At 40.9% G+C, this 10759-nt stretch overlaps 1 long non-coding RNA gene across 1 annotated transcript; it reads right to left on the bottom strand.

Moving 5' to 3' along the window:
- Positions 1 to 2463: 2463 nt before the first annotated feature.
- On the bottom strand, positions 2464 to 7214 carry LOC132344366 (uncharacterized). The gene is made up of 2 exons (XR_009493615.1): positions 5471 to 7214; positions 2464 to 4003 (listed from the first exon to the last, which is right to left on the bottom strand). It is a non-coding gene; the product is annotated as an uncharacterized lncRNA (long non-coding RNA).
- Positions 7215 to 10759: the final 3545 nt, after the last annotated feature.

Below are 10759 nucleotides of genomic sequence, written 5' to 3' on the forward strand. Positions count from 1 at the left end.
AGAAGCTAGAGTTTGTCTTTGCATTCCTGCTGTCATAACCTTTAGGATCTTCTAGACAATAGATGCCTTTGGCTTAATGTGGTGAGGTTCAATTTTATAAAATACCAGCTTGAAAGTACATATCTCTAGCTTTTATCTTCCTACATAAATATGTTAAAGTCTCTCAAATTTTATAAACAAATCTCTCCAGGTAACCTGGGGATGCCTGGGGCATTCAACAGTTTCTGTGATTCCCGCTGTGCTTGGCATCTCATCTTAGATGCCTCCTCCTGGCCGACTGGGAGAGTTCTTGACATCACCGCATTTCAGCAGCTCTGGGAATAGCACCTGTGCATGGCAAATGTATACCAACTGCTTGGAGAACTGCATTAATAAAGTAGACAAGGAAGAGGAAAAAGCAAGCAAGCAAGCAAAGGCAGTAAACCTCCACACTTTTTGAAATGGAGGCCCAGAGTCTCTCTGTTTCTTTTGCTCTTGGCTATCTGTCCTGTTTCCTCCACTCCACTGCTTTTCTTAAAATTTTGGATGACATCATAACTACTACTCAGTGGCCATTTCTTAGTCCTTATCTTGCTTGATCTTCCTGTTCCTCTAGAACTAAGAAAGAATTATCAGAAAGGATGAAAGATGATCAGGAAAGCATAGAGTCATGGAAGTCTACAGAGGAATTTTAAGGAGGACGTGATCAATACTGTCAAACGTTGCAGAGAAATAGGACCAGAAAAATCATCCCATGCTTTCTGGCAGGTACAGGGTAGTTTGTTTGGAGAGGAACTTCCTTCAATACTTGCCCAGTGTTTTCCTTCTGTATCAGTTTCTACCAATCAACCATGATTTGGATCTACTGCCAATATAAGCAGATGACTATTCTCAAATTAAGGATGGTGGCTACTCCTGTTGATTTATTACTAAATGCAAGAAGTTGTTAACCTAAAACAATAAAACAGCCAGTTATTTACTAGCAAGATAGGTTTATTTGGGAACAGGAAAGAACTGCAGTCTGGGACATATAAATATGGTAAACCACAGGCAAGTCTGGTAAAGCAAAGGAGAAAAAACTCTTTTATAAGGAGAAGGGGAAATTGGGAGGAGCTATTATTTAAAAAATAATAATAAAAGTCCAATAAAGGAAACTGAGAGTTTGAAGTATAGTGGATTTTCATTGGCTGAGCTGTTACAGTCTATCTTTGGCTGAGATGTTGCCAGGCAAGAAGAAAATCTTTCTTCCCCCTGCACTTGGTAGGACTGTCATTTCTTGCTGGAAATGCTAAATATGTCTCTTCCTGTTGGGATCTGTATTGATATTGACTGATATGTGCATAAGAGTTCCCTCTTCTGGCCTCCTGACTCCATTTAACTGAGGTTTCTGCTTAATTTTTACAAAGTCTATGCTAATTGGAACCTTCAAGCTGTATTTGAGGGATGTTCTTGTTTTGTCTTTTTCTCCCACTGTTCGTTTTCTATTGATAAAGGAAATTTGAATTGGGACCCATGTAATGGTGTTGTAGCCATGCGTTCCGGGAAACAAACTCACTCAGAAGGACAATGCAGATAGTGGAGTACGGTTTATTACACTGGCAGGCCCAAGGCAGAGTCTCCTCTTAGCCAAGGACCCCGAACAACTTTTGTGAAAACCTTATATACCTTAAGTGTACTGCTCAAGCCCACATCCCCAGATTCCTTAAACCTAGCCTGGAAAGTGTTAAAGGGAGATACAATCAGGTTACAGCCATGATTCATAATCAGAAGGTCAGCCGGTTACACACTGTAGCCTACACCATGGGTGCCATAAAGATTACAAAGGTGATTGACTACATAGGGGATTATTACATTCTTTTTGGTGACAGGAAAGCTTGGTATGGAATCTGGTGTTTATCAGTCTGGGAGGCCAGTTTGGCCGTAGGTATGTTATCTCCATGGCTACCAGGCACATAGTTCAAAGTTCACTGAAAGTGCAAGATGGAATTTCCTTCTTTTTCAAGATGGAGTCAGCTTGGCCTGTTCCTTTCCTCCCTCAGTGGAGGCTGCTCCAATGGCCCAACTCACATCACAAATCTCAACCTAAGTCAGCCTGCACTTGAGGAAAGCACTTCACTGCCTAGGAAACCTAATATACACTAACCACAGTCCTCCAGCTCAGATTTAGCTAGTTCATCTTACCTTAGAAAACAGGATGTGGTAACCTTACTAGGAAATCCCTGAGTGCCTAGCCAACAATGCCCCTGTTTCTGCACTGCTGCCTCTACTGCTATCTAAAATTTGCTCTTGCCTAAATCCCTTGGGAAGTGTGCTCCACTGCTTATGAGGTGCTGTACTCCCCCAGTCCATGGATCATTTTCCCTTAAATATAGGACATCAAACTTGTCACTAAATTTATTATTTTTGTCACTGACACTGTACAGCAATATGATGTGTATAGAATTTGTCAAAGCTCCCACAAAGACCACTAGAGCCACACCTTGGTCAGATAAAGCAGGTTTATTAAACTTGCTGAGTAAGCAAGTGCCCCAAGTTCACAAAGTCTCAGTAGTGACTTAAAAGAAGGAAGTTAGAGAAGCTACAAACATACAGTGTAGAGCTTTGGGGCTGGGCTCAGATGGTTCTAAGGCTGGTTTAGGCAGGGAATGAACATGCGTCAGAATTTGTAAACCACACAGGTGGCTGAACCTTGGAACACATGGATCTGAATGGGCTGATGTTAAAACAATTTGAGTTTAAGCAGGGTTTGTTGCAAGTTTGTGGTTTGCCTTTCTGGGACACAGTTATGTTATCCATTATAGGAAATCATGCTATAAACAGTGCTTCAATATATTAAAAGGGAACACAGCCATTGTTTTGCCTATTCCAAAGTTTTACATATTTTTTTCCTTAATAAAAGTATGAGCTTTGCATTAGAGGTCTGGGAGCAACATGATATGGTACATGGATGACAACTGTAGATCTAAGTTAGTGCCACTGGGAACACAATGCTGGGTTGAGAAAGATTTTGACACCATGCCTGGGGTCTTAAAGAAAAAAAAATCCTACAAACTAGTACAACATTCTTTTAGGATTCTGTAGAATTAGAATGGTCTGTAGAAACTGAAAAGCTAAAAACTACATTTTCTAGATTCACCTGAAGCTAGAATTTCAGATGTGCTTTGGGTTCTGCCAGTCAGATGCCTTCAAGCCAGAGGACGTGAAGCATCTCTGTGCTGGCATGGATTGTGGCCCCAGACTCTGAGCTTCCCTGGTTGTGCCCTTCTGCAGCATGGTTATGCACGTCTTTCTTGAACTTCATGAGCCAAACCAAGACCCTGCCATCAAATCCCCTTTGTTATTTGTCAGTCCTATTTGGGCTTCACTTGTAGCCAAGACTTCTGAGTGACATATCTAATAGCACACAGATTTTTCTATTCAATTTCAGGCCCTCAAAAAACCCATCCACAACCCCCAGATTAAAGAGTCCTATAGTGTAAGAATTTTATCATTTTGACTGAAAATCTAGTAGAAAGTTTATGAAATCTCTATCCACATGGCTACAGATGAGTGATTATAAAGAATTCTTTGGGGAGTTTCCAAAAAAAATTAATCTTTTCCTCTTCCACTGATTCACCAAAATACCTAAAAACCATTCTTAAGGGTATATTGCTCAGTGTTAAACTGTAACATCTTATTCTTTTTTTTTTTTTCCCCCAAAATAGGTACTATGCTCCTACTACAGTGGACACTATACTACATGAAGGCAATAAACATGATTCATGTTCTTCTCATGGAGATTTAAGTCAAGTCGGGGAGAAAAACAAGGAAGCAGGGGGGCCTCTTATTTAAATGTCCCTGATGTACCATTTGGGGGTTTCTCTGATGGCTCAAGTGGTAAAGAATCCACCTGCAATGCAGGAGACACAGGAGACATGGATTCGATTCCTGGGTCAGGAAGATCCCCTGGAGGACAAAATGACACCCCACTCCAGTATTCTTGCCTCGGAGATCTCATGGACAGAGGAGACTGGTGGGCTACAGTCTGTAAGGTCACAAAGAGTCAGACACAACTGAGCACATGATGGATGGATAGATGTACCATTTATCATTCATTACACTAAATAAGAAATTTATTCACATAATATTCAGTCTATTTGGCATTATCTACAAAAGTTAAACATATGTCATCCCATGACTCAACAATCCCATTGCCAGATATAAAGCCAAGAAAAATGGTGCATAGGGCTACCAAAAGGCTTATACAAGAATATTTATTTTTTTATTTTTTATAAATTAGTAAATTTTATTTATTTTTAAAATTAATTTATTTATGTTAATTGGAGGCTAATTACTTTACAATATTGTAGTGGGTTTTGCCATACATTCACATGAATCAGCCATGGGTGTACATGTGTTCCCCATCCTGAACCCCCCACCCCACTTCCCTCCCCATCCCATCCCTCAGGGTCATCCAGTGCACCAGCCCTGAGCACCCTGTCTCATCCATCAAACCTGGGCTGGCGATCTATTTCACATATGATAATATACATGTTTCAATGCTAGTCTCTCAAATCATCCCACCCTCTCCCTCTCCCACAGAGTCCATAAGCCAGTTCTATACATCTGTGTCTCTTTTGCTGTCTCGCATATAGGGTCATCATTACCATCTTTCTAAATTGTGTTAAAATACTGTATTGGTGTTTTTCTTTCTGGCTTACTTCACTCTGTATAATAGGCTCCAGTTTCCTCCACCTCATTAGAACTGATTCAAATGTATTCTTTTTAATGGCTGAGTAATACTCCATTGTGTATATGTACCACAGCTTTCTTATCCATTCATCTGCTGATGGACATCTAGGTTGCTTCCATGTCCTGGCTATTGTAAACAGTGCTGTGATGAACACTGGGGTACGTGCAACTATTTCAATTCTGATTTCCTTGGTGTGTATGCCCAGCAGTGGGATTGCCGGGTCGTATGGCAGTTCTATCTCCAGTTTTTTAAGGAATCTCCACACTGTTCTCCATAGTGGCTGTACTAGTTTGCATTCCCACCAACAGTGTAAGAGGGTTCCTTTCTCTCCACACCCTCTCCAGCATTTATTGTTTGTAGACTTTCTGATAGCAGCCATTCTGACGGGCGTGAGATGGTACCTCATTATGGTTTTGATTTGCATTTCTCTGATAATGAGTGATGTTGAGCATCTTTTCATGTGTTTGTTAGCCATCTGTAGAAAGGCTTATTCAAGGATATTTAAAACAGCTCTATTCATAATAGCCAAAAATTGGAAACAACCCAAATGTCCATTAACAATATAATGGATAAACAAAGTATGGTGTATTCATACAAATGGAAAACTATACAGCAAAAAAAAAAAAAGAACAAAGAACAAATTCCTGCTAACCCCAACTGATGGAGGAGATAGATAGGCTCTAGGTTAGATATTTACATCTGGCCTCCTATTTGCATTTCTTGGGGCACAAAGAAGTGGGCTTCAGGCTGGATACTTACAACTGTTAGCATTTCCTGAGACAAGAGATAGATGGGCTCCAGTTAAGGCATTTACAGTCAGCCTCCTGCTTGACCTCTAAAATGGAAGAAACAACAGAAACAGGGTAAATAGTCAGTATTTGTTTCTTGTTAACACCTTAAGGTAATAGTCATGGTGATAGTCAAGGCAATATTCACGGCAAGGACAAAGAGGGGCAAAATCCTGTTTGAGTAAAGGATTAAGGGATCTCCACTCCCCCTTCTCTTGGGACAAGGGAGACACTACACACGCACAGAAAGGCTCCTTGTGGGTCAAAAGTTAAGGGATAACTCCAGGCCATAATGAGTCTTGTTCCTTCCGGAAGCCTTCACTTCCATCTTGACTGAGGGATGTGTGTGCACCCAGGGGAAAGGTCCCAGGATAGGTCAGGTGTGGAAAAAGAAACCAGATAATTGACCTGAAGGAAGACAAAGACCTGGAAAAACTGCCTTATATAAATGACTTAGCTGCCTCTTTACTGTGCTCCTTCTCACAAGGCGGGGACACCCACACCCTTTCTCTCCAGGTGTGCATCTCTGCCTTGCTCCTGCTTAACTACAGACTATTTCTCTATGTGCTCTCCCACTTGTTGTAATACTGTGTCTTTAATAACAAACTTGATACCTGCCTTTACAGTTTCTGCCTCTGTGATAAATGCATTTTTCACTGAAGGCAAAGATCCACGGAAAATTAGCTTCTCGTCTCTAGCTCTTGCTGTTCTGGTGGCTAAGATTCCTGGTTCTCATCCAGGCTATGTTGTGCTGTGCTAAGTCGCTCTGTTGTATCCAACTGTTTGCAACCCCATGGACTGTACTCCACCAGGCTCCTCTGTCCATGGGGATTCTCTAGGCAAGAATACTAGAGTGGGTTGCTATTTCCTACTCCAGGTAATCATCAGGACCCAGGGATCAAATCCAGGTCTCCCGCATTGCAGGCAGATTCTTTACCATCTGAGCCACCAGGGAAGCCCAGGCTACCCAGGTTCAATTCCTGGGCAGGGAATTAAGATCTCACTTCATGTCACCATTCACTGCTGCCTTGCTGAGATCACAACCACATGGATGAAGCTCACAAACAATATGATAAGTGAAAGATACCAGACACTGGAGAGTGCATTGTGTGTGTGTGTGTGTGTGTGTGTGTTAAGTTGCTTCAGTATAATTCCATTTAAATGAAATTCAAGAATGTGCAAAACTAACTGATAGTTATAGAACTCAGTGGAGTGGTTACTTCTGGGTTGGGATTGGTATTGACTGAGAAAGGGGCATGAGACTAGCTATCACACAACCATGTATGTGTTAAACCTCAATTTTAAAAGTTTTTTCTTAAGTCCTGTCATTTGGAGAGGCTTTGGACTCTGGAGCTGGAGGTGGGTTGTATAATGAGAGAGACTTCTTAAGGACACTACCTCTGGTCCTGCGATATGGTAATGTTGAGAGATTTGGAAGTGCTGCTACTCATGTTTGGCTCCATATGCAGACTTAACTGTGACCTAGATGTATTCCAAGAGCCATTCATCTGTCAGCTTAGCCTTGGTGACTGAGGCCAAATACATAAAGGGTGAGTTAAGACAAGCACTGGTTGATTTCAGCTTGTTTCACCAGCTCTCTTGTCAGGAGATTTTTGAGTATTAAACAGTAATCTAATTTAAGTAATTACATTGCTTCAATTTGGTAGTTAGAAAAGCCAAACATACCATTGTACTGTATTTTTTAAAAAATTAGAGAAGTAAGACTCAAAAGAGACACCAATTTTTTTTTCATATATATTGTGCCTTACCGACAAGCACTTTTAGTCAAAGGATCAAGGAAAAGCTAAGACAGGAAATAAAAATAAAAGTTGAGGCAAGAAGGATAATCTTTACTGAAATATCAAAGTGAGACTAGAATTAAGCTACAGGATTATTAGGATCAAATAGGTAATCAATCCATTTAGAGGAATCAGGTTACAGCTGCAATGTGGTCCTAGAAGGACTTAGCCTGAAGGAGAATCTTTTGCAATGTAGGTTGTTTGAGCAGACATTTTCTTGGATGATATGGGAGGGAAAGTGGCTCTTATTTTTTAAATTGAAGTATAGCTGATATTAGTCGCTCAGTTGTGTCCAACTCTTTGCAACCTCATGGACTGTCACCTGCCAAAGTCCTCTATCTATGGAATTCTCCAGGCAAGAATACTGGAATGGGTAGCCATTTCCTTCTCCAGGGGATCTTCCAGACCCAGGGATTGAAACCTCATCTCCTGATTGCAGGTGGACTCTTTACCATCTGAGATACCAGGGGACCCCTAATAGCAGAAATAGAAGGACTAAGGAGAAGGCAATGGCACCCCACTCCAGTACTTTTGCCTAGAAAATCCCATGGACAGAGGAGCCTGGTAGGCTGCAGTTCATGGGGTCGCTAGAGTCAGACACGACTGAGCGACTTTACTTTCACTTTTCACTTTCATGCATTGGAGAAGGAAATGGCAACCCACTCCAGTGTTCTTGCCTGGAGAATCCCAGGGACGGGGGAGCCTGGTGGGCTGCAGTCTATGGGTTCGCACAGAGTTGGACATGACTGAATCGACGAAGCAGCAGCAGCAGCAGAAGGACTAAAGAGCTTCTTGATGAAGGTGACAGAGGAGAGTGAAAAGGCTGGCTTAAAACAACATTCAAAAAACTAAGATCATGGCACACAGATCACTTCATGACAAACAGAAGGGGGAAAAGTGGAAACAGTATCAGATTTTATTTTCTTGGGCTCCAAAATCACTGTGGACAGTGACTGCAGCCATGAAATTAAAAGACACTTGCTCCTTGGAAGAAAAGCTATGACAAACCTAGATAGCATATTAAAAAGCAGAGACATCACTTTGCTGACAAAGGTGCGTATAGTCAAAGCTATGCTTTTTCCAGTAGTCATATACAGATGTGAGAGCTGGACCATAAAGAAGGCTGAGCACCAAAAAATTGATATTTTTGAATTATGGTGCTGGAGAAGACTCTTGAGAGTCCCTTGGACAGCAAGGAGATCAAATCAGTCAATCCTAAAGGAAATCAACCCTGAATATTTATTGGAAGGACTGATGCTGAAGCTGAAGCTCCAATACTTTGGCCACCTGATGGGAAAAGCTGACTCATTGGAAAAGACTCTGATGCTGGGAAAGATTGAGGGCAGGAGAAGGGGACACAGAGAATGAGATGGTTGGATAACATCACTGACTCAATGGACATGAGTTTGAGCAAACTCAGAGATAGAGAAGGACAGGTAAGCCTGGGGTGCTGCAGTCCATGAGGGCGCAAAGAATCAGAACATGACTTAGCAACTAAACAACAACAATAACTGAAATAAAATAAAACATATCAATCTTAAGTATACAGTTCAATGGTCTTGATAATTACATACACATGCACCCACCACCCAAATCAAGACATAGACTATATCCTTCATGCCAGAAAGTCTCCTTGTGCCTCTTTCTAGTCAACATCCATTCAGTCCAATCCCTTCCAACCACTTTCTAATTTTTATTCTTCTAGGTTAGTTTTGCTTGTTTTAGAATTTCATTACGTGGAATTCAACAGAATGATTTATTTTACTGAACATTTCTTTTTTTTCCCATGCTGCACAACTTTCAGGATCTTATTTCCTTAACCAGGGATTGATCCTGGGCTGGCAGTGAAAGCACCAAGTCCTAACCACTGCACTGCCAGGGAATTCCCCTTATTCAACATGTTTTTGAGATTCATCCATATTGTTGCATATGTCCAATTTATTTTCTTTTTATTACTCAAGAGTATTCTATTGTATAAATACACTGTTAGTTGATAATCTACTCTACTGCTGGTGGATATTTGAGTTGCTTCAAATTTGTGGCTCTATAAATAAATTTGCTGTGAACATTTTTGTACAAATTTGAGAAAATACATTAGAGTGGGATTCTTGAGTAGATAGATTTTTAACTTTATAAGGAATTGACAAAAAGTTCTCCAAAGTTGTCGTATCATTGGACACTCCCACCAGCAGTTCAAGGAAATTCCAGTTGCTCCACATCCTTCCCAATAGTTGATGCAGTCAGTCTTTTTTATTTTAAACACTCTATTGATATCTCAGTTGGGTCGTAATTTCATTTCTGTGGTGACTAATGATGTTGAGCACCTTTTCATGTGATTGTTATACCTTCCTACATCTTCTTTTGTGAAGTGTCTGTTTTTAATACCTTTGACCTGCCATTTTTACAACCTGCTTTATTTTCCTTAAATAATAAGCAGTTATCCAGTTTGCTGCCTGAAAGAGTTCTGTGATGAAACAGATCAATTCAAGCAGTAGATTTAGCCAATATAGCTTTTTATACTGGTCCAATGTCACAGTTCGGAGAAGGCAATGGCACCCCACTCCAATACTCTTGCCTGGAAAATCCCATGGATGGAGGAGCCTGGAAGGCTGCAGTCCATGGGGTCAATGAGGGTCGGACATGACTGAGCAACTTCACTTTCACTTTCCACTTTCACGCATTGGAGAAGGAAATGGCAGCCCACTCCAGTGTTCTTGCCTGGAGAATCCCAGGGACGGGGGAGTCTGGTGGGCTGCCATCTATGGGGTCGCACAGAGTTGGACACGACTGAAGCGACTTAGCAGCAGCAGCAATGTCACAGTTAAAAAGCAAATAGCCTTGCTCAAATAATAAACCTGTATGACTTCCCCAAAGTCAAATGACGACTCTAGTACTTTATTTCCAACTCTGGGGTTTATGTACATACTCCAAATAAACAGTTTCACCACAAGCATGAAAACTGCAGGCTATGGTCTATTATAGATAAATTATGTTTTTAAAAACTTATCTGTTTGCTTTTAAATGAACTCTGGCTAGGGGAACACTGCAAATCATAAGGATTTCTATACCCACAGAATGAGGTTGAGGCTATATATATATAAATCAATGAGTTTTAAAAGGCTTTAGAATGGTTGGCATGAAATAAACAGATTTTCATTAAGGGATGAACAGAAAATTTTAGTTTCACCCACTATAAAGTGTTTCAATAAAGATCAAAATCTTACAGTGAATAAGAAAAGTTAAAATTTTACATAACCTCCTGCTCATTCTGCCTCTGTGACTCAGCTTGCCCCTTGCAAAGTCTGGATCATGTAGGTCACATAGTCTCAGAAAATGGGGACTTACAATACTAGGAACTGGAGCTTATCTCACTCGCCTTTGTCCTGCTCTTTACAATTGCCCAGCCCCTGCAAACCTGCTTAATTGTGCTGTCCACGTAAAGGTCAGAGATCCCCCTCCCC

This window comes from Bos taurus, chromosome X (genome assembly GCF_002263795.3).
Source record: "Bos taurus isolate L1 Dominette 01449 registration number 42190680 breed Hereford chromosome X, ARS-UCD2.0, whole genome shotgun sequence".
NCBI classification, from domain to species: domain Eukaryota; kingdom Metazoa; phylum Chordata; class Mammalia; order Artiodactyla; family Bovidae; genus Bos; species Bos taurus.